This window comes from Littorina saxatilis, linkage group LG8, assembly GCF_037325665.1.
Source record: "Littorina saxatilis isolate snail1 linkage group LG8, US_GU_Lsax_2.0, whole genome shotgun sequence".
NCBI classification, from domain to species: Eukaryota; Metazoa; Mollusca; class Gastropoda; order Littorinimorpha; family Littorinidae; genus Littorina; species Littorina saxatilis.
In genome coordinates this window covers 7,453,326-7,477,351 of record NC_090252.1, presented here as the reverse complement: position 1 = coordinate 7,477,351, position 24,026 = coordinate 7,453,326, and the positions used below count along the sequence as shown (strand labels likewise).

At 41.6% G+C, this 24,026-nt stretch overlaps 1 long non-coding RNA gene across 2 annotated transcripts in view; it reads left to right on the top strand.

The window, feature by feature from the left end:
* LOC138972673 (uncharacterized) overlaps positions 1-24,026 on the top strand; it is a 42,581-nt gene that overhangs the window by 9,110 nt on the left and 9,445 nt on the right. The window contains exons 2-5 of one of the 2 annotated variants that reach the window (XR_011457707.1): positions 6,439-6,582; positions 7,631-7,828; positions 14,580-14,648; positions 16,504-16,624. This is a non-coding gene — a long non-coding RNA (uncharacterized lncRNA). Of the gene's footprint in view, positions 1-6,438; positions 6,583-7,630; positions 7,829-14,579; positions 14,649-16,491; positions 16,625-24,026 lie in introns of both variants that reach the window. The other variant, XR_011457706.1, reaches the window with a different exon arrangement.

Genomic DNA, 24,026 nt, shown 5'->3' with positions numbered 1-24,026 from the left:
TGGGCTCAGGTCCAAAAGCCTCTCGTGGACCTCTTTGCCACAAGGTTCTCGAAGAGGCTTCCGGTGTTCGTCTCGCCATTCCCGGATCCTCAGGCTTGGCGAGTGAACGCTCTGGACATTCCCTGGACGGGCCTGGAGGCGTACGCCTTTCCGCCTTTCCCATTACTCAGTCGAGTAATTCGAAAGGCGGAGCTGGAGGGGCCGACTCTTCTTCTGCTGGTCGCCCCTCTGTGGCCGTCGCAGGTCTGGTTCCTGGACCTGCTCCGGCTCGCCCACGGGCCTCCCATTCCTCTCGCCCTTATGCGAGGGGAACTCGTGCAGCCCCGAACAGGCATTCCACACGAGGAGCCCAGTCTTCTGAAGCTTCACGTGTGGAGGTTGTTCGGGACTCACTGAGGCGCTCGGGAGCGTCATCCTTGACGCTGGATCTGGTGGACCGCTCGCACAGGGCGTCCACGGCGTCTGTTTACGCCTCACACTGGAGGTCCTGGGCCTCCTGGTGCTTGGAGAAGGGGGTGAGTTCGGTGGCGCCTCGCTCTATGCAGGTGGCCAACCACCTCTCTTTTCTTTTTTCGCAGGGTGCGTCTGTTTCCTCCTTGAGGGTCCGGCGCTCAGCTATCTCTGCGACGCTTAAGCAGATCGGTAGATCTATTAACGTCGGGGGGGGTGATTGCAGCAGTAATCAAGGGTGCTGCTCTCAAGCAGGCCAGGTCCAGGTGCCCGTCCCCCAAGTGGGACCTGTTTCTGGTCTTAGCATCAGACATGGGATTCTTCCGTAAATTTACGGAATTCCGTAAATTTTTAAGCTCCAGGGATCATTCTTGAGATTCGTGCAAATCCGCTGAGAAAATTTTGGGGTATATGTAGGTATAGACCCAAGTTTTTCGGCCGGTCCGCTGATCGCGACGCTCCATTCCATACTACTCTTGAACGGTTGGTTCCTAAAACGGTCAGACTGTTGCTGGTCGATCCGTATGGGAACGCGCTCTTTGTCTCCTAGTCCTACAGTCACCGTTTCAACGTAGCTATCGGGGATTCAGTATAAGCATACCGTATGAGAATGATTCGGCGCCATTTTTACATCGCTTTGAGCCACCTCACCTGCGAAAATGATGAGGAAGTTAAAGCGAGACGAAACCGTTCTATCCCGGGAAATTGACCAGCAGAAGTACAAGAAAAATCTCTGGAGATTCGACTGGCTCGATGAAGTTGTATCATTGAGCTGGAAATACGAGAAAGGCCAGAAGACACAAGACGTGAAACTGAAAGTTGGCGATGCCGTTTGCTAAAATCAACTTGCCGGGAAAAGCTCAGTGCACTTTGTGCAACGATGTTAATGTTATCAACTACGGTTCCAATGGAAAGACTGCCCTCAAAAGCCACTTGAAAAGCAACAAGCACCTGACTATCCTGAAAACCCAGTCGGGTAATCAGTCACTGGGGTCGTTTGGCACCGACAAGGTAAGAACATTGAAACCACACCGTCACACGCCACCACCCCGCCCCCCCCACCCCCGCTCTCTCTCTCTCTCTCTCTCTCTCTCTCTCTCTCTCTCTCTCTCTCTCTCTCTCTCTTTCTCCTCCTTATTTTGAGTCTTAGCGTAAAATTAATTTGAGAAACATGGGAAGGAAGAGAAAGGGGGGGGGGGGCTATGATTAAGCTGAAATATGCATTTCAGGGCCATTTTTGTGTGTCTAAAACACTAAAAACCTTCAGCTTCTGGGGGCGAAGCCCCCAGACCCCGACCAGGGGCGTTGCCCCTGGACCCTACTGGGGGCCTTCTGCGGCCCCCAGACCCCCACCTTTTTTTTCCTTAATTATCACTTTTTCTGAATCCCATGTCTGTAGCATTCTTGCGGTCTTCGGAGTTCGAACCGCTGCGGGAGGCTAGTCTGCATAATCTTACTCGGAAGACGCTGTTTCTTCTTCTGTTGGCGACGGCCCGGCGGGGTAGCGAGGTCCACGCCCTGTCGGGTCTGCCAGAGGATATTTCTTTCGAGTCGGACGGCTCTGTCTCTTTGCATTTCCGTCCCGATTTTTTGGCCAAAAATCAGACTCCGGGGCAGGCCTCTCCGTTGGTTAGAGTCAAGGCACTGACCAACGCGTTGGCTCCGGACGACCCTGATTTGGCCAACTGTCCTGTTCGGGCTCTCCGTTTGTACTTGGAGCGCACTCAGCCCTTGCGTTCCAAGTCTCAGAAGTTATTGTTTCTCTCCCTTCTTACAACTCGGGAGAGAGATGTCTCAAAGGTTACGTTGGCCCGGTGGGTGACTTCTCTGATAAGGCAAGCTTATGTTTGGAGTAGCACAAACAGGGGGGGGGGGGGGGGGGGCGCTGCCTGCCTTTCCCCTGGACTCCCCCAGAGCCCATGAAACGAGGGCATGGGCATCATCGCTCGCAGTCCTACGCTCCATGCGCCTCGATGATGTTTTGTCTACTGCTTACTGGCGCTCTGAAGATATATTCCTGAATTATTATCTTCGGGACATTTCTGCCCTCCGCCAGGACGGCTCTCGTGCTCTGCCTGCACTTGTAGCAGCTGGTCAGGTTCTGACCAGAACGTGATGGTGAGTTTGAGTTTATTTCTTGCCCACCGCCATGTTGATGTTATCTGCTTTATGTGATTCGGAGTAAGAATATGTAATTTAATGGAAAATTTCTAAGTAAATTTTCATTTCATTAATATACTTACCCGAATCACATAGTGAATTCCCTCCCTCCTTCCCCGCTTGTGGTTTTTAGTCTTTCTGAAGCCGTATGAGCGGTCACGTGGTGACAGAGAGGAAGTAGCTATATGGGAGGTAACTCCCAGGGAACCTGGCTGTTACCATAGCTATTCAAGCTTTTTGGTAGGGGTCGCTTCCCTTTGTTTGTTTTTTGATGGGTAGCGTTTTTTCAGTACCTAGCATCTCAGACGTAGTCAAATGCTTTATGTGATTCGGGTAAGTATATTAATGAAATGAAAATTTACTTAGAAATTTTCCATTTTCAGTGACAGGTAGCATATCGTCATCGCACAACACTGTGACGTGTCTCAGATCCTTATCACTTGTTTTCAGCTCGTCAGCAGCTTGCTTATAACTAACAGCAACTTTTTGTGTTACTTTCTAATATTTTCTTTTTGTGATTTGTCGAGCTATTCGTAGGAGGTGACTGCATGTAGATTTTCGAGAGATCTGTGTTGTGTTTTCCGAGAGCAAACATAGCAATCTGTAAACTTGACGCTGTGAACTTTTTAGACGTAATTAAACACAGTCTCATTTTCTTAGACATCGACATATGAAAATGATCTTCCATGCTTTTAAATGCTTGATTTTACATGAGACAAACGAGTATGGCTGTGAGATTGTTTTCATGATGAGCGAAACCGTTTGTTTACCAAACGTCTCAAATATTCTATGTCCACAAATCTGAAACCTGTCTTCAGTGTCAAATTGGCAGTCTTCGGTCTGAAGCTTACTGTGTTTGAGTTTTCTTTCTTTTCTTTTTATTTATCCAAAGGAGTCACAATACCGAAATGAGCGAGCAATTGCGATGTAGAAGGAGGTGGGGGTTCAGTGTTTACATTATACACAACGTTGTGTTTATGAGATTCAAAATGATTTTCAGCAGTCCTTTTTTCTTCTTTTTAGGTCTGTATTCTGGTTTCTTGCCTTTTTCGCTTTGTCTGTTAATATGAGCCTCTGTTTCTATACCTACTCATACTGAATTACTGTAATCATAGCACAAAAAGTGTACAAGATATACACAAGGCATATTAAGATTCAGCTCGCAAATTTACTATGAAAGGCCTGCTCTGATTGGCTGTTTTGCAAAGTGTGGCTTCAAACCCTATCACACATCACCCAATCAAAACCCAATCAAAAACAAGGTATATACCTACTTTCAGGAGATAGCAGACGAACACAAGCAGCGTATTTAGATCTACAATTTAATACTTGAATCATCTTCCAAAGTTGTTTTAAACAAAAGTTATGGCGATTTGAAATTAATGAATATATAACGAGGCCAGAATTGATTTCAAAGCATTCAGTACAAAAATAAAAAGAAGTTAAAAAAAATTTGCCAACAATTCACATTTTGGTTATGCACAGCTGAAAGAACATAGATCAAAGTGTGTCATATTGTCAAAACCCCAAAACACACATATTAACAATTTTGTGCTAATTCCCATGGGGTTTCCTTACCTTAGCCTTACGTGACACATCAGTCTAAAGAAGACTTCCTGACATAAATAGACGTGTGATGTAAAGAAAATAAACACAAACCCCTAACCTCAATAACAAAACAAGTCGCGTAAGGCGAAAATACAATATTTAGTCAAGTAGCTGTCGAACTCACAGAATGAAACTGAACGCAATGCAACGCAGCAAGACCGTAGCATCGTCAGTCCACCGCGCACGGCAAAGGCAGTGAAATTGACAAGAAGAGCGGGGTAGTACTTGCGCTGAGAAGGATAGCACGCTTTTCTGTACCTCTCTTCGTTTTAACTTTCTGAGCGTGTTTTTAATCCAAACATATCATATGTATATGTTTTTGGAATCAGGAACCGACATGGAATAAGAAGAAAGTGTTTTTAAATTGATTTTGAAAAAAAAATTTTGATAATAATTTTTATATATTTAATTTTCAGAGCTTGTTTTTAATCCGAATATAACATATTTATATGTTTTTGGAATCAGCAAATGATGGAGAATAAGATAAACGTAAATTTGGATCGTTTTATAAATTTTTATTTTTTTTTACAATTTTCAGATTTTTAATGACCAAAGTCATTAATCAATTTGTAAGCCACCAAGCTGAAATGCAATACCGAAGTCCGGGCTTCGTCGAAGATTACTTGACCAAAATTTCAACCAATTTGGTTGAAAAATGAGGGCGTGACAGTGCCGCCTCAACTTTCACGAAAAGCCGGATATGACGTCATCAAAGACATTTATCAAAAAAATGAAAAAAACGTTCGGGGATTTCATACCCAGGAACTCTCATGTCAAATTTCATAAAGATCGGTCCATTATAGTTTAGTCTGAATCGCTCTACACACACACAGACACACAGACACACACACACACGCACATACACACACACACACATGCACATACACCACGACCCTCGTTTCGATTCCCCCTCGATGTTAAAATATTTAGTCAAAACTTGACTAAATATAAAAAAAGTGAACTGGAGAAATCACACCATATTCTAATTAGAGCTCAATTTGGGAATCTCTCGCGACATCTATATTAAGACCGGCACGGTTGGCCTAGTGGTAAGGCGTCCGCCCCGTGATCGGGAGGTCGTGGGTTCGAACCCCGGCCGGGTCATACCTAAGACTTTAAAATTGGCAATCTAGTGGCTACTCCGCCTGGCGTCTGGCATTATGGGGTTAGTGCTAGGACTGGTTGGTCCGGTGTCAGAATAATGTGACTGGGTGAGACATGAAGCCTGTGCTGCGACTTCTGTCTTGTGTGTGGCGCACGTTAAATGTCAAAGCAGCACCGCCCTGATATGGCCCTTCGTGGTCGGCTGGGCGTTAAGCAAACAAACAAAAATCTATATTAAGTGGGGCACCTCAACCTACATAAGTGCCCCACTAAACAAAGAAAGTCGCAAGGAATTCCCAACAGGAGTTAAATTAAAGAAAGAAACTCAAAAAATCTCTATGAACAGCAGTTTTTTGCGCTTGTCTTTTCTTCTGACGGTGGATTGTGGGAACGGTCCAACACACTGTGCACAGCATGCACTTTCCACAAAGTGGCTGCAGACAACAGTGCATTTTATTTTCTACTTTTTTCAAAACTTGTTTTCATTGTTTTGTTAGAACATACACATTTTATGTTGGTTTAATCATCAATCATATAATGTGTAGATTCTAACCTCACACAAAAATGCATTGCTAACCACTGATAGTTGTAAAATGACATCTGCTACATAGTCATAACATGTACTGTATCTGTGAGCAAATATAGAAATCGAAGACCGCTCACACGGGTGGAATAGGGTAGTGGTCAAGAATTTGGCCTTCCATGTAGAAGGTTCGGGTTTTGAATCTGGTCTGCCCCTGGTGGATTAAGGGTGGAGATTTCTTCAATCTCGCAGATCAGCATATGTGTCGTCCTGCCAGTACCTAGATATGCCCCTTCGTGTGTACTGTACATGCAAGCACAAGACCAAGTAGGGACAGAAAAGATCATGTGATCCATGTCAGATTTTGACGCACAGAAATACCCAGCATGCATCCCCAAAAATGAAATATGGCTGCCTAAATTGCTGCACAATTCCTGAAATACATGTAAGAACGCAGTGTTTGTGGGAGTTGTGGCCCATGAAAGCAAAAGCTAGTATAAGCAGAAGAAGACTGATTCAGCTAGCCTTAAAATATCTGCTTTTGAATCTTTGGGGGTGTTCTTTTTTCAATCTTTGGGGTGTTCTTTTTTCAGGTCATTTGCGAACCTCTTGCACTGTGTCTGGGAATCCTTTGAACGGCAGTTCGCATTCAGTACAATGCACATATCCCATGGATCTAAGGCAAAAAAAGCAAGGGATTTCCTTGATGCAGTTTGAAAGCAATGGAGGACAAACAAGTAAATATCTTTCTATTTTTCCTTGATATTAGACATAAGTTACACAAAACCGATTCCTGGATATAGCTGGAATTATTTCAAGGGTTGATTTTCAGGTATTCCGGAGCCTCTGTCGAAAATCTATCCGAGGGAAAATATGCCATATATCTAGGATGAGGTTGACTGTTTTCGTCTTGCCGAGACCCTCCGCATAACAATATTTATGCATGAAGCTAGTTCTCTCCCCCACCCCCTCCCCTACCTCTGCATTAAATACTAGATTTAAGAACCATTCACTGTGATTTTTGATGTGATGCTACGTCTCAGAGTTGCTTTCTGATTGATTATTAACTGCTACATGTAATGTATTGCTTCAACTGCACATTCTCGACAGTGAACAAATGACAAAACTTGTCAGCAGTACTTAAGCTAACGAGATTTCCTTTAAATTACTTGAAATGAGCTGAGAGCATAACTGTAAACATAACTCATAAGACAGGAGTTTTGAAAACCAGAGTTTTCTCCTTTGAATTTTGTTTCATTTTCTTAAAGATAGTGCTGTTTTATAGTTTATAACTTGTCAATTCTTTGCAAGTCATATCATTTGAAATTGTTGTCTTACTTGAGCGAGTGTACATTTATCGTTGAAATGGCATTTTGTCACTCATATTTAAAATAATAATAAAGGTATCTCTAACCAGGAAGTTTTAGAAAGGAAACGAATCACGTTTGCAGATGAATACATCTTACTTTTGCAACAAATCTTGGAAAACAACGAGGTTCGGTTACCACAGAACACGCAGCGTAGTCGCCTACTCATTTAACAGTGACAATAAACCTGGTCATGGAGACAATTCTCCATATCGGAGGAAACAAATAAGATCCCTGTCATTGCAGCTCTGATTGATATTGAAGTCAGGCAAGACTGTACAGTAAAGAGTCAAAATCTGATGTAAATGGATTGAATTTGAACCATATGGGGTGGGGGAGGGTGTTTGCGTGCATGTTCGTGTTTAAAATTGATGCAATAGTTATTGTCTGTTATCATTGTTTTTCTCCAAAACTTAAGGAGTTATCTTCCCGTGTACTTGGAAGGAAGAGCAACTCTTATGCACCAACGTCAAGGAGATCTTCTATCTTGGCAACATCACCAATGTGGTCACTTTTCAACTAAAGGACCTGTTCATAACAAACACAGAGTTTTTTTGCGCCTTTGTTCCACCTAATAAAGATCTTCAGGCGGAAAGGTGCAAACTAACTCTAGCAGGTTTGTTTCTTGTTTGTCTATATGCAGTCATGTGTTGCTTTTTGTTTGTTTTTATTTTTTGTTTTAAATTGTCTATTATTGACTACCGGTAAATCACAGGAATATGATCTTATAAGTTCATATCCTCCTTCATTGTATCAGTTAACGCCTCTTTTTAACCCTTTGCTTCCCTTTATATTATAAACCACCCATTTGGAATTCTGGCGATTGGTCAATGCATGGTTGGTGCTGGTGTAATAACATAACGTGAAAACGACGTTAAACACCAAATAAAGAAAGAAATAACATAACGTCAGTCACACTTGAGGTTAAAGCTACTTGATTTTGCTTTCTGAACTTAAGTACAATCGTACCCCCCTTTTAAGACCTAAAATAATCTTGGAAAATCAGGTCTTAAAAAGGAGGGAGTTTTAAAATGGGGGTAATTTTCCAGAGGTTATGAACAGAAAGTTTAAAAAAAACAAGGTTTTAAACAGGAAGGAGTCTTACATTCGGGGGTCTTAAAATGGGTGTTCCACTGTATTAGGTTAACGGGAGAAATGTGCCAGTTTTCAAGTTAAAGGGACAGTGCAGAAGTCACAGAATTGCTGAAGCAACAATTGTCTTTTTGTCGCAGATTATGATATTGTAGCAGTTTTCCTATTGTGTTGATTGTATGTTTGTTTACCCGGCGGAAAACCGTGAAAGTTGTAGATAATAAATAAAATGTGTGTCTTTTATTTAGCTCTGCAGATTCATTGTCTGGTGCATGCGCTCCTCATTTACTCTTTTCTGAGTCTAAATTTGCCTCGCGTTGTGTTCGTTCTCCTAGTGCGTGCACTCCTAATCTGTTGATTGCTAAATTTATCCTCTTCCACCTAAAATTGCCGGGTTAGCTTATCTTTATAAAAGGCTAATCGGTGAGAAGAAATGACGACTTATGTAACAACGAAAACCATTCAGTCGAGTGACGGAGTCAATTTCATGGGATCACTTTTCTATAAATAGTTTATTAGACTCATTATCTAGAAAAGTGTACAAATCATCCAATACAACAGGCGCAAATTACGCAATATTATAAATTCACATACAAAATTGATACAAAATCCCGGGTCGCCTTTACATGGCAAACATCAAAAATGCGCAGATTATCTTTATGGAAAACAATGAAGCCACCTAATCTCCCTCCCCAAATAATCCTATCATAAGTCGAGACTCCGCATATCGAGCTAGCTATCTTTTTATCCCATACAGAATCTTTTGTTCCCTGACTGATTATCAAAGAATTTCTCACGACCTATTTACTTTAATGGAATTCTAAATGGGAGAAACAGTTCTTCCCTCTCTGGGCTATGTTTTAAGGATGGTCTAAGACCTCAGAACTTTCTAGATTAACCTTAGTGAGAACGGGACAGTCACGGACGACTCTCCTTATTCACCACCAAAGTATTTTATCCCTACCTTATTTCCAGTCTTCTCTCTTTTACAAAGTACCGTGCGCAGACAGGGTGGGACACCAAAAACACAGGAGCTTGCCCACATCTACGCAGGTCACCTAAGGTTTAATCTACCACACCTAGCTAGCTAATTTAGGACCGTTCAATCAAACGCACGCCGACGTTCTAACAGTCCGGTTGTTTACTTCTGACTATCTACGGAATTTCTCTCCTACATATCTTTTGGACCTTTACTGTTGCTTAAAGTAAACAAGCAGTAACATGCGCGGTCATCCTTTTAAACTGGCTATGCCTAAGCTGTCCTAATTTGTGAAAAGGTAGAAAGAATCTCTAAGTTCTTTTATCGTTATTCTGCGTTTTCCCTATGCTATCCCTGGAACAGAATGCGAAGTCTCTTCTTCTTGTCCCTATTCTAAATCTTGATCTAGTCTACCTTGTCTTTACTCTCTCCCTATTCTAATCCCTAACCTAGCGCCCTCAGTCTATGTCCTTATTCTAACCCATCCTATTCTGTTCTAAAGCCTGTCCTAATGCGTGTAGGAACTTCGTTTTACACTGTCTTTTATACCAATCTGCATGGCAACGCAAACAAACACACAGCACCAGAGGCAGATTGGCTGACCGAAAAAGAACATTAACCGCACTACTTTCAAAACATTACGCGGACAATGTAGTCCGTCCTTTTTCCTTTATCTTTACACTTGCTGATCACAACAAGCGCTCTTTTAATAACTGTTCGTAATATTTAAGCGACCTACAACACTATCTTCATCAAAGAAACCTTGTCTCTCCTCTCTTTTACAATTCCTATCCTTTCTGATCTAACGATGATTTCTTCCGGCGATCGTTGTTTCTAACCCTACGAACAATCATCATATTCCTGTTACGTTATTAACCAAAATGACATCTTGTGGTCACTAAATTACATCCATTAAACAACTTTCATCCAATCTCTCGTCGTTCAACTTGACATTGGTCAAGTTTTACCACCCTTTATCGACCCGTATGCCGGCAAATCGTGTCCGCGCCCCATAAATGGCCGTCAACACGGAACTGAAAAGGGAATTACCTCCCTTGCATCGTCTACTTTTGGTTATGAACCCTATTATTCTCGCTCTTCTTCGGCAAGCTGAAAACAGCGATAGCGTGACAGAATGAATCTGTACGCCATGACCATTCTAAGCCTTCCATCTCTAACTTTTACATTAAACTTTCTTCAAATCTGGCTCTCCCGCCACAATATAAACAGTCAAAAGCTTTACACAACTCACAGATGCCTACACATACCTTTAGTGTTGCAAGCCAAAGAAAACCTCATGCGATTTGTCCGTTTGCATCTCCTGTCTAATTAACATTTCCCCTGATCACATTCTGGGGCTCAAGGGTGTGTGCGGAATGCCAAAATGTAACCACATACCATCTACAGTGAAACCCGGCTATATTGAAGTAGGCTATATTGAAATCCCGGCTATATTGAAAAAAAATTCAGGTCCCGGCTGAAGCTCTACTTTTTCTTTGTTAAAAAATGTTGGCTACATTGAAGTCGGCTATATTGAAATCCCGGCTATATTGAAACAAAAATTCAGCCCACGGGACGTTTTTAACTGGCTATATTAAATGTTTGCTCCAAAGATTTGTTTAACTTTTTATTTTTAAGAATCATTTTTGAGATGGTTCAGAATTCAGACCTGTATCTTTCTCATGATTTCCTTGCATTGGGGACGGATCTTCAGGATTTGGTGAAGACTTACATGTTACACTCAGGCCAGGTATTTTCCATCAATGTGACGGAAGAAGACATGAAAAACCTTTACTTTACTGAACTGCCGATGCCCAGGATCCTACATGAGTATGTGGGGAATTCATGGTTTGAGTAGTGCACTGGGTGTGCCTGTCCAGTCTGTGTACCCACAGTATGGAGGTTTCAATGTAAGAAAGGACCTCCATAGAGTTGTGCAGCCTCGCATCTGTCGACAAAGTGAGATCAACACTTCCCAGGAAAGCTTGCCGACTATCATGTGGACGTCTTGTCTGGGGAAAGACAAACCTGCGTCAACCTGGGTTCCCAACCACTTTGTGGTTTGTGTACCACACTCTTGAACCGCACGTCTGTCAGTGCTGATCCGAAACTTTCGGAAAGGGTTATCAACATAGCTTAATGGCATGATGGCCTTCTTGTGTGTGTGTGTGTGTGTGGGGTGTATTTTTTCCGTATTCGACATTGAACTTTTGAACAGCAGTTATGTCATTTTTTCTTGAAATGTTTAATGTGTCTCTTAGTTCGGCTCTAATGGTTATTGCGCGCTTCGCTATTATAGCTTATTCTGAACCATTTTGCACTTACCCCTCTCTCCCTCTCTCGATCAGTTGACGTTAAACAAGGCTGTGTTCATGTATAAAATTCTAAATGACAACTGTCCTAAATATTTGCAATCACATTTCAAACATGCCACAAAAAGATATGGGTCCCAAAAAATCATCCCTCCTATACCTCGCATAGACCTCTACAAATCGAGCTTATAGCCTTCTCGGGAGCGTTTCCCTGGAACTCCTTCCCCCAACAGATAAGAAATGCAACTTCAGTGAAAATGTTTAATGCACATTGTGTTGCATTCCATACAATGTATTTCTGTATTTTATATGATTGACTTTATATTTTTTATGTGCGTCTGTCTTTATGTGTTGTATAAAGGACAGGTTGGAAGAATAGGCTTTGCCTAAAACCTTTATCCCGTTAATAAGTTCTGAGTCTCTCTCTCCGGGGCTCTCTCTCCGGGGCTCTCTCTCTCTCTCTCTCTCTCTCTCTCTCTCTCTCTCTCTCTCTCTCTCTCTCTCTCTCTCTCTCTCTCTCTCTCTCTCTCTCATCCCTCTCTCATCCTTTCTTAAACATTGTCCCTTATGTAACGATATGGAGTCGTATGAAAGTTTTTTTCTTTCTTTCTTTTTTTAGTTGTCTATTTACATGTTTTGTGCTAAGCTTATAAAACATATGCCGAGAGTGCAAACCTTTGTGGCAAACATTGTTCTTCTGATAGCATCGCACCACTTTGCCAACCTTCAGTCAATGACAGACTGGATTATTTCATGTCTTCTTTTTCCTTAAAGGCACAGTAAGCCTCCCGTAAACCATCACAGATACGGTCAGGCTTTTACACACAGTACAAACACCCTTTCATTTAAACACACACCGATTGAGAACAGCCTAGGTGCCCTCCGTAAAGAGCGAACAATTTTCAAAGAATTTATTTTTGCGTGGTTTATCTTACCCCTGAGCCATCGTGAACCCGTGTGATCCAGTTTCCCTTTTTCACAATGTAGTCGTCAGTTAGTAATTTGAATGCGACTCGATGTCAGCTTATCTGCAATAGCACGTTTGTATGCACGAAACAAACGGCTGTGGTTCACAAGAACTCTGGCGATGGCTTTTGACTGTTGAGAGGAACGACGATATGCCGCATAAACCGTCGTCTGCTACGACCCTTGCGTGACCCTGCTTCCGGGCTTTTCTTTTTCAAACTTTCACAACTTCGAATTGCACTGATCTTGTCTTGATGAAAACACGCTGTCAATTTATTATTTAGATTTTAAAAGTTAGGTTTAGCGCAAAAACGCACCACGGTCCAAAAACTTTCTGATTATCATCGATCCACGGCTATCGCCAGTTTAAGGGAAGTAACTCATTTTTGACCTGAGTTCAGGATGGGTCCAAAAAGTGTTCGAGACAATCTGCAAAATTAATTCTTTAAAAATTGCTCGCTCTTTACGTAGGGCACCTAGGATGTTCCCGTTTGGTGAGCGTTCAAATGGAAGGGTGTTTGTACTGTGTGTAAAAGCCTGACAGTATCTGTGATGGTTTACGGGAGGCTTACTGTCCGGGCGTGATTTCCGGGATATTCATAACAGCCGTCCAGCACCAAAACGAGGCGCCATTGTTGTAAAGGGCCAAGTCCACGAAAATAAATTCTTTGAAAATTTCTCACGCTCGACAGAAAGCAGCCAGGATGTTCCCGTTCGGTGAGCGTTTAAATGGAAGTATGCTTGTACTGTATGTAGACGCTCGGGGAGCTCTGTGATGGTTTACGGGAGGCTTACTGTGCCTTTAAACTTTTAATCAAAATTTAATGCTTCATTATTTTGGCGTCAGTCTGATACTGTGAATGGCTCTGTGTGTTTGTGTGTGTAAGGAAGGGGGGAGCGTGAGTGTGTGACCGTGTGTGTGTGCAGAAAAAAGCAAGGAGGCTCGAAGAACAACATCCAACAGGTGAAAGATTAATGGGAATATATCTCACATCAAACGCAATGTGTGGACACGGAAATAAGAACGTATAGTGAAAAAAAGTTCGGTTATATTGAATTTCTGAAGGAACAAGGAGGGAAATTCAATATAACCGAGAATTGCCTATATTGAAGTTCCGGCTATATTGAAGGTCTTCCCGGGTCCCGTGCCACTTCAATATAGCCGGGTTTCACTGTATTACAATTTTCTTACAATATCAAACACAATATCTTGATGTAAAGTACCCAAAATGGAAAGAATTCTCCCTCTCGACGAGACCAATAGACTTCCATGTTGGCTTTTTGACTTAATTAGGACGATTCTCAAAATTGATTTGTGAGAAATGTGCAATTTTTGACTCCTTGCATATATTCAATAAAACGGGGTATTTTTTCAAACGGATATAGCTGTCTGAAGCATGACTGAATGCCCTACTTGCTCCGTGCACCTGGACATGACAAGCTTAGTAACTTTAACATACCTCGAACAGTGAGATAGACAGATAATACAGAAAATGAACAAGGCGATTTGGAAACCGATAAGTCGATAACTGATACACATGCTCTAGAACTCGCATGTAACACTAACACTCGAAGTCAAAATTTATCTTTTTACCTATGAATACAGTGAGCCAATATTGTTTTGTTTCGTTTTTTTAAACATCTTTTCTGAACTCTTACGAAAGACCAAATTGGTCAAAGGGTTGCATAATTATTGAGTACTTCCAGTGAATGATTTTTCAGAATTACCCATTCTAGTTTTGGTAACATCAGCTTTGAGAGAAAGCCCAAATGGTCGGTTGTATTACTGCGCTTCGACTGTAGGTAATAGCCGTCGACCACTTTTAATAAATGTACTTCTGACTGTACATGTATGTATTAGGGTGGAGTGGGAATCGAGATGATGTGATGGTTTGTTTGTGTGTGTGGTACCTGTACACAAATATGTCTGTAGTTCTTGTTGTTGTTGTTTTTATTGCGATGTTGATGACGGCTGTTGTGATATTGTTATAATTTCAATGTCGTATGTTCGTAAACAGCAACACATTCTGAGGAAAATACAGCAAAGCCCACAGAGCCATCTTTCACAGACGTCAGCAAACCAGGAGGTAAATGTTTGTGATGCTACGCTGAATGTTTTTTATTTCCGTCATTTTACAAAGACCATGTACTAATTACACATTAACATGCTTCCATTTGAAACTTCGAGGTCGTCATCGTGGATTGACGCCCGACCAAAGCTAATTGAAGCCCGACGGAGCGAAGCGACGGAGGGCTTCAATTAGACTTTGGAAGGGCGTCAATCCACGATGAAGACCTCGAAGTTTCAAATGGAAGCATGTTAATGTTATTGTAATTCAATCTGACGACGATCTCTTTCATGCGATGGTAAACAGACAGGATTGGTTCTGTTCTGTTCACACACTACTTTCAGTCCACCTACCTGCAAGGGTCAAGTCCCAAGAAATATGTCTCTGTATTCCTATCTTATCACTCCTGCTCCTGTTTTGTTGAGTCACTTGAGAAAAAGTGACTCTATGTAATCGGTCAGTGTTAGTCTGTCCGGCCGGCCGGCCGGCCGGCCGGCCGTCCGTAGACACCACCTTAACGTTGGACTTTTCTCGGAAACTATCAAAGCGATCGGGCTCATATTTTGTTTAGTCGTGACCTCCAATGACCTCTACACTTTAACGATGGTTTCGTTGACCTTTGACCTTTTTCAAGGTCACAGGTCAGCGTCAAAGGAAAAATTAGACATTTTATATCTTTGACAAAGTTCATCGGATGTGATTGAAACTTTGTAGGATTATTCTTTACATCAAAGTATTTACATCTGTAGCCTTTTACGAACGTTATCAGAAAAACAAGGGAGATAACTAGCCTTTTCTGTTCGGCAACACACAACTTAACGTTGGGCTTTTCTCGGAAACTATAAAAGTGACCGGGCTCAAATTTTATGTGAACGTGACTCATTGTGTTGTGAATAGCAATTTCTTCCTGTCCATCTGATGCCTCATATAATATTCAGAACTGCGAAAGTGACTCGATCGAGCGTTTGCTCTTCTTGTTTTCTTTCACATACATTTTCCCTTCTTTTTTGACGGGTTTCTGGACAGCAAACTCTAAAACAAATTCTTTTCATCACAAAAGCGATCTTTGGAATTGACTGACGTAGTCCGGAAGAATTCATGCATCAACTTACGTCACGTATTCGACGTCATCACTTCGCATACCTTATGGTCTCGGTATTTCGTTGGCCTTCATATTTCCTACTTGTAAAATGACCCTCAAAGCTAACCGAGACTAGTTGAGGTTGTATCAATGCGCCTCGCCAGCAGGTTGTTAATGGCTTTTTTTAGCAAGTTGTTATCGACAATTAATGACCGGTAATTTTTAATGAGTTGGGGCATTCTGACCAATCACAGGATCTGTTTCATTCAAACGCCAACTTGATTGAATTACAATATGACATTTCTGATTGATGTGACTTATTACACGCACACACAAGCACACACATACACACACACTTACACACACACGCACACACACACAGAAGCGCACACACACACACACACATGTGCAGACACACACAAGCACAAGCTTCTTTTTTTTTAATGGTTGGTAATGCTTTGTGTGGTTCTGTTACTCGACCAGTTTTCTTGAGGTATGAAGGCAACTTTTGTGTTTCTTATACCATGAGTGTTCTTTTGACATCATGCTCACTTTGAGTAATGAGGTAAACCGCATGAGAGTGTCCAATGATCAAGTAATTAGTCTTAACCAACTATAGGCACACACTTGGAATAGTTTAACGCTTCTCAACTTTAAACATTTTTTGTCGCGTAAGTTCCCTAGTACAGTATATATAATTATGCTGTAACATTCTGAATGTTGACTTTTTTTGAAATTGCCAATTTATTACCATGTACTTTGTTTCTGTTACTGTTTGAGTGTGTCCAACAGATTGCAACTCTACAGTATACATTGTATTGATGACCATTTTTGCTACAAGTACGTTTTTTCTCATGGTTGCGTTGGTTGCGGTTGTTGCGTTGAGGAAACAGCTACAGTGTAAATGGACTAGGTAAGTTACACTGCTACTGATCTTGATTTGACACATGTGCTAGCTTTTGTTTATACAATACAGTTTTCATGCAAGTTCAAGGATTGCAAAGAATACTTGTTTGGGTTCTTCTTTACTGCTGGTCACAAGGGGGGGGGGGTCCGCTTAATTTGATTTTGTTTGTTTGCTGAACGCCCAGCTGACCACGAAGGGCCATATCAGGGCGGTGCTGCTTTGACATATAACGTGCGCCACACACAAAACAGAAGTCGCAGCACAGGCTTCATGTCTCACCCAGTCACATTATTCTGACACCGGACCAACCAGTCCTAGCACTAACCCCATAATGCCAGACGCCAGGCGGAGCAGCCACTAGATTGCCAATTTTAAAGTCTTAGGTATGACCCGGCCGGGGTTCGAACCCACGACCTCCCGATCACGGGGCGGACGCCTTACCACTGGGCCAACCGTGCCGGTGCTTAATTTGATCCATATATACCTTAAATTTGTTAACGTTTTCACGCTAGATGAGTAAAAGTCAACTTTAATTGAATCCAAGAAGCAGTTTAAGCACTGCAATTCTAGTGAACGACGAAGAAGAAGAAGCACTGCAATGAAAAAAAAAGAAATTTCATTGAGTTTTTATAGGTAAATTAAACTCACGTGTCACGCACTTATGTCGACCAAAAATGGGAATGGTCATACCCTTGCTCATCGTACTGGAAGCTACTTTACAGCAGATGTTTGTCTCCATCTCAAACTGATTTATTTGAAGAGTTCAGATATTCAGCTGAGACAAGCAATGGTAAGAAAACAATAGTGACCTGAAGTAACCATAACGCACGTTTCATGCGGTGTCACATTCTGAAATGTGTGTTTATTTCGTTCTCAAACAAATCCACTCTGTCAGATGGGGGAAAGGTCTACTGCTATAAAGAGCTCACTATACTGGAGATATTGAGATCTGACCACCAAACCAATCATATTCAAACCTAAAATACATCTAAACCACAAAGAAAATTCCGTGTCACGCTCGAAACGTGCATTGTGGTAACATTATTTGACAAAGTGTATGTTATAATGTATTGAGCGAGTTAGAGAAAACTACTGGACAGTTCTCCTTGAAACTTAAGATAAATGTTCCTGAAAATAGTATCCCCGGACCGTTTTTTGACTCACCTGAATAATTGATGAGTATTAGTATGACGGCTTACTAGTGCCAAAACCTGGGGTTACCCATTATCTTGTGATAATTACTAATTAACGCTGTCAGTTACTGTTTTCACACGTTAGTTACTCATTTTCACGGGATAATTAGTCATTTTCACGGGAAAATGACTACTTTTTAGTTTTGGCACTAGCAATCCGTCAGGAAGTGAGCCAAAACTAAAAATTAGTAATTAACAGGTGAAAGTTAGTAATTTCTCCGGGAAAATTAGTAATTAACACGTGAAAATGGTAATTATCAAGGGAAAATTACTAATTTTCCCTTGATAATTACAATTATGAGGTTTTGGCACTAGTAAACCCTATGACGGCTTACTAGTGCCAAAACCTGGGGTTACCCATTATCACGTGACAATTACTAATTAACGCTGTCAGTTACTGTTTTCACCTGTTAGTTATTCATTTTCACGGGAAAAATACTAATTTTTAGTTTTTGCACTAGCAATCCGTCAGGAAGTGAGCCAAAACTAAAAATTAGTAATTAACAGGTGAAAGTTAGTAATTATTCATTTTCCCGGGAAAATTAGTAATAAACACGTGAAAATGGTAATTATCAAGGGAATTACTAATTTTCCCTTGATAATTACAATTATGAGGTTTTGGCACTAGTAAACCCTATGACGGCTTACTAGTGCCAAAACCTGGGGTTACCCATTATCACGTGACAATTACTAATTAACGCTGTCAGTTACTGTTTTCACCTGTTAGTTACTCATTTTCACGGGAAAAATACTAATTTTTGGCTCACGTAAGTGTAGCCTATGCGATCATAACTTTGTCTGTTTGTGCGTGTGTGTGTGTGTGTGTGTGTGTGTGTGTGTGCGTGCGTGTGTGTGTATGTCTGTGGTAGAAACTCTAACATTTGAAGACGTCACATTACATTGACGTCACATTATGACGTAAGAGGGTTAGAAGTCACGCGAAGGAAGTACTGAAAGTCTCGGTCATTATTATTTTGAGCGCGCCGAGACTAGTTGGCAGTCGTGTCCTGTAAGTAGGCTACATGCAGACAGACAGATCTAGATCTAGTGTCTCGCTTTCTTGCACAGTTTCACCTATGCTCTTTCTGTGTGTGTGTGTGTGTGTGTGTGTATGTGTGACGGAGTGATTGAGTTTGTGTTACTGTTTGTCGATTTCTTACGTGAGCCTTGATGGCTTCGCCTCTTGTTAGTTTTTGCACTAGCAATCCGTCAGGAAGTGAGCCAAAACTAAAAATTAGTAATTAACAGGTGAAAGTTAGTAATTATTCATTTTCCCGGGAAAATTAGTAATAAACACGTGAAAATGGTAATTATCAAGGGAATTACTAATTTTCCCTTGATAATTACAATTATGAGGTTTTGGCACTAGTAAGCCGTCATATATTAGGATTCATGTAAAGCCGAGCGGTCTTAGCTTCACATTTTTGACACCAATTTGTAAAGCCGAGAGTGGTCTTAGCTTCACATTAACTCTAACTGTCTGTGTCTGTGTCTTAGATGTTATACGTGTTTGAAGGTCATTTGTCAGGATGGCAATCACACGACAGGACAAACAGACACACAGAATATAAACTAAAGAAGAGGCAGGTGAAGTTCAAAATTGTATTGAATCAAAACAAATCATGAAAACAACCCAATACAATGCATAGGTTCTTTTCAGAAAGTATATCTGTACATTGGTTCACTCTATTCCTGTAATTTTCCTACTCCTTAAAGGCACAGTAAGCCTCCCGTAAACCATCACAGAGCTCCCCGAGCGTCTACATATAGTACAAGCATACTTCCATTTGAACGCTCACCGAACGGGAACATCCTGGCTGCTTTCTGTCGAGCGTGAGAAATTTTCAAAGAATTTATTTTCGTGGACTTGGCCTCAACAGCAATGGCGCCTCGTTTTGGTGCTGGACGGCTGTTATGAATACCGGAATTCACGCCCGGACAGTAAGCCTCCCCTAAACCATCACAGATACTGTCAGGCTTTTACACACAGTACAAACACCCTTCCATTTGAACGCTCACGAAACGGGAACATCCTAGGTGCCCTACGTAAAGAGCGAGCAATTTTTGACTCACATGCGAAGCAAAAGTGAGTCTATATACTCACCCGAGTCGTCCGTCCGTCCGGACGTCCGTCCGGAAAACTTTAACGTTGGATATTTCTTGGACACTATTCAGTCTATCAGTACCAAATTTGGCAAGATGGTGTATGATGACAAGGCCCAAAAAAACATACATAGCATCTTGACCTTGCTTCAAGGTCAAGGTCGCAGGGGCCATAAATGTTGCCTAAAAAACAGCTATTTTTCACATTTTTCCCATTTTCTCTGAAGTTTTTGAGATTCAATACCTCACCTATATATGATATATAGGGCAAAGTAAGCCCCATCTTTTGGAACCAGTTTGGTTTACCTTGCTTCAAGGTCAAGGTCACAGGAGCTCTTCAAAGTTGGATTGTATACATATTTTGAAGTGACCTTGACCCTGAACTATGGAAGATAACTGTTTCAAACTTAAAAATTATGTGGGGCACATGTTATGCTTTCATCATGAGACACATTTGGTCACATATGATCAAGGTCAAGGTCACTTTGACCCTTATGAAATGTGACCAAAATAAGGTAGTGAACCACTAAAAGTGACCATATCTCATGGTAGAAAGAGCCAATAAGCACCATTGTACTTCCTATGTCTTGAATTAACAGCTGTGTGTTGCATGACCTGGATGACCTTGACATTGGGTCAAGGTCACATGTATTTTGGTAGGAAAAATGTGTAAAGCAGTTCTTAGTGTATGATGTCATTGCTAGGTTTAGTTATTTGACCTTGACCCTGAAGGTCAAGGTCATGTAAAGGTCAAGGTCAAGCATGTGAGTCGTATGGGCTTTGCCCTTCTTGTTAAAGAATTAATTTTGCAGATTGTCTCGAACACTTTTTGGACCCATCCTGAACTCAGGTCAAACATGAGTTACTTCCCTTCGGGTCTCATTCTATCGATGTAAACTGGCGATAGCCGTGTATCGATGATTATCAAAATGTTTTTGGACCGTGGTGCGTTTTTGCGCTAGACCTAACTTTTAAAATCTAAATAATAAATTGACAGCTTGTTACACAAACATTCTTTAATCATAAAAGAATTCTTTTTTCATCAAGACAAGATCAGTACATTTCGAAGTTGTGAAAGTTTGAAAAAAGAAAAGCCCGGAAGCAGGGTCACGCAAGGGTCGTAGCAGACGACGCCGGTTTATCAGTGCATATCGCCGTTCCTCTCAACAGTCAAATAACTAACTGACGACTACATTGTGAAAAAGGGAAACTGGATCACACGGGTTCACGATGGCTCAGGGGTAAGATAAACCACGCCGCAAAAATAAATTCTTTGAAAATTGTTCGCTCTTTACGGAGGGCACCTAGGATGTTCTCAATCGGTGAGTGTTTAAATGAAAGGGTGTTTGTACTGTGTGTAAAAGCCTGACCGTATCTGTGATGGTTTACGGGAGGCTTACTGTGCCTTTAAAAAAATATTCTACGTCCTAAAATGGCTAAAAATTTGGGCATGACCCGTAGGTACCCTTAGCAAAATACGCTACTGAAAACATTTTCAAAGTCCTAAAATGGCTGAAAATTTGGGCAGGGGTTCGGGGCCTGAACAAAAATAAAGTAAAAGAGCAAGCGACGCCACTTTACTCGCCGTGTGGTAACATGGGACTGCGGAACGTTTTTTGTTATCCCTGTTAGTTTAGTCTTCAGGGCGGAGTCCGGTATACCATTTAGACACTTAAGCCAGGTTGGTTGCCAAGACTCCGGAGGACAGTTTAGAGTTTACAGCAAATACTCCGATACTAGGTTGGGACCCTCCCACAACCATTTCTCAGAAGTACTACTGTAACTCTAAGTGGGAAGTCTGGCGAACCATTTAGACACTTAAGCCAGGTTGGTTGCCAAGACTCCCCCGAACCTCAAAAACTAACAGCTTATATACCTTCCATGACTGTCCCCGACGTCACAGCTAAGGAACCAATGAAAACGTCGCTCCGTGAGACCACGTAACAAAATGGGGAGGGAGGTGGAGAGTTTCGAGGCTGCTGTCAGCCTCCTTACAAGCTACAGTTAAAATCCCTCAAAAATACACAAAAACTCTTCCACTAAGAAAACTACATCAAAAACGCTATAAAGAAATACATCAATAAACTGGAAATTCTACGACGCATCATTTGATACCAAACACTCATAGGTGATCAACACTGCGAACAAAGTGCAAAACCTCTGACTATTACCTTGCAAAATAGTCATGTCACACTAAAAAACGTATGCAGTTACAAGTTAACCAGAATCAAACACAGTGTATATTCAACAGGCTTCTCGTATGTAGATGATAATCATAAAATGTACATTCTACTAAACAAATGAATACAGAATACATATTTATATGGAATACATGGGTAAAAGAAAGATTGATAGAAAAGCTACAGAAAAGAGAGAGAGAGTGTGTGTGTGTGTGTGTGTGTGTGTGTGTGTGTGTGTGTGTGTGTGTGTGTGTGTGTGTGTAACAAGTATTATTAACAAAAGCACAGCAACATAGAAGTAAAAAATTAGATCAAAAAGGAAAAGGGGGTTGGGGAGGAGGGAGGCGAGAAATGGATGTAGAAAAGACAATGCCCTTGCTGTCTGCCCTGCACACAAACAAAGGCATAGGGGGTTAGCGACACGAGAGGTGACCAAGGGGTTAAAAATACAGAAAGGTTACATGGGGAGAGGGGGAAAGGGGTTCACAGACTGGCCCCTCCGTCCTCCATAACTTGAATCCAGTCAGTTCGGCACTATCATGTCAGAGCCAATTAAATTCTACCGCGGGAGAACAATGAGAAAGGACTGGACCATACCTATTTCCAAACCCTTTACAAAGGGAAAGAACAAATCCGATTTTAAAGTGTGAATCTTAACGCCTTCTCTTCTTCTTCACTCTATAAACTTTAAGAAGAAAATTGCATATGGAGAAAAGACAAATTATTCCTGTAGTCGCTTTTCTCCACATTCATATACATGTATATATATATACGACTAGTGTCTGTGTGTCTGTGTGTCTGTGTGTCTGTGTGTCTGTGTGTCTGTGCGCGATGCGCGGCCAAGGTTCTCGATGGATCTGTTTCAAATTTGGTGATCATATTCAGGTACACCCTGGACACAACCTGGTCGATGAGATATTTCAACACGTGTTCTCAGCGCGCAGCGCGGAACCGATTTTGGTTCCACCTCAGCTATTTTGGTTCCACCTCAGCTTACCCGGGCCCCCATACCGACACACCATAGCCGCTACACCACATCACAACGCCAAAGTTCTCGGTGGTTCTTTTTCAAATTTGGACACCGTATTCAGCTACACCCCGGACACAATATCATCGATGAGATATTTCAACACGTGCTATCAGCGCGCAGCGCTAAACTCATGTTCGTTTTTGTGTTTATTTCACCATTATAAGTAACTCTTCCTTATCTTCTCCAGTGTTTGGCGTTTATCTCCCTTCCTTCGTGTGGCTTTCCCGTTCAGTTGTAAGTTACTATTTATTTTTAGAATGTCACTGCGCTGTCCAGAACGCTTCCCTTGCACCCGTAAGTTGTTCTTACTGTCAAAGTGAAAAGGTCGAATCAATTTATAGCCACGCGAAAAATACACTCTCACCTATCTCTATATATTTATAGATACAGATATGCATATATATATACGGCTTCTCTGTGTGTGTGTGTGTTTGTGTGTGTGTGTAGGCAAAAACCTATGTATTATAGAGTTCTGTTCGTGATGGGGTCTAGCGGCTTTTGTCTGTCTGCATGTTCTGGCATGTGAGAAGCCACAGCAGATAATATAGGGCTAAGAAATAAGCTCTAAAATTCTCAATCCCGTTTGACAGGACTTCGCCTTTCAAAGGTGATTGTGGTGAACCGCCACGCTGTCTGTCTCTGTCGCGCCGTTCACCCCAAATTCCCGTTTCTGAGAGTGACTATTTTTAGAATGTCACTGCGCTGTCCAGAACGCTTCCCTTGCACCCGTAAGTTGTTCTTACTGTCAAAGTGAAAAGGTCGAATCAATTTATAGCCACGCGAAAAATACACTCTCACCTATCTCTATATATTTATAGATACAGATATGCATATATATATACGGCTTCTCTGTGTGTGTGTGTGTTTGTGTGTGTGTGTAGGCAAAAACCTATGTATTATAG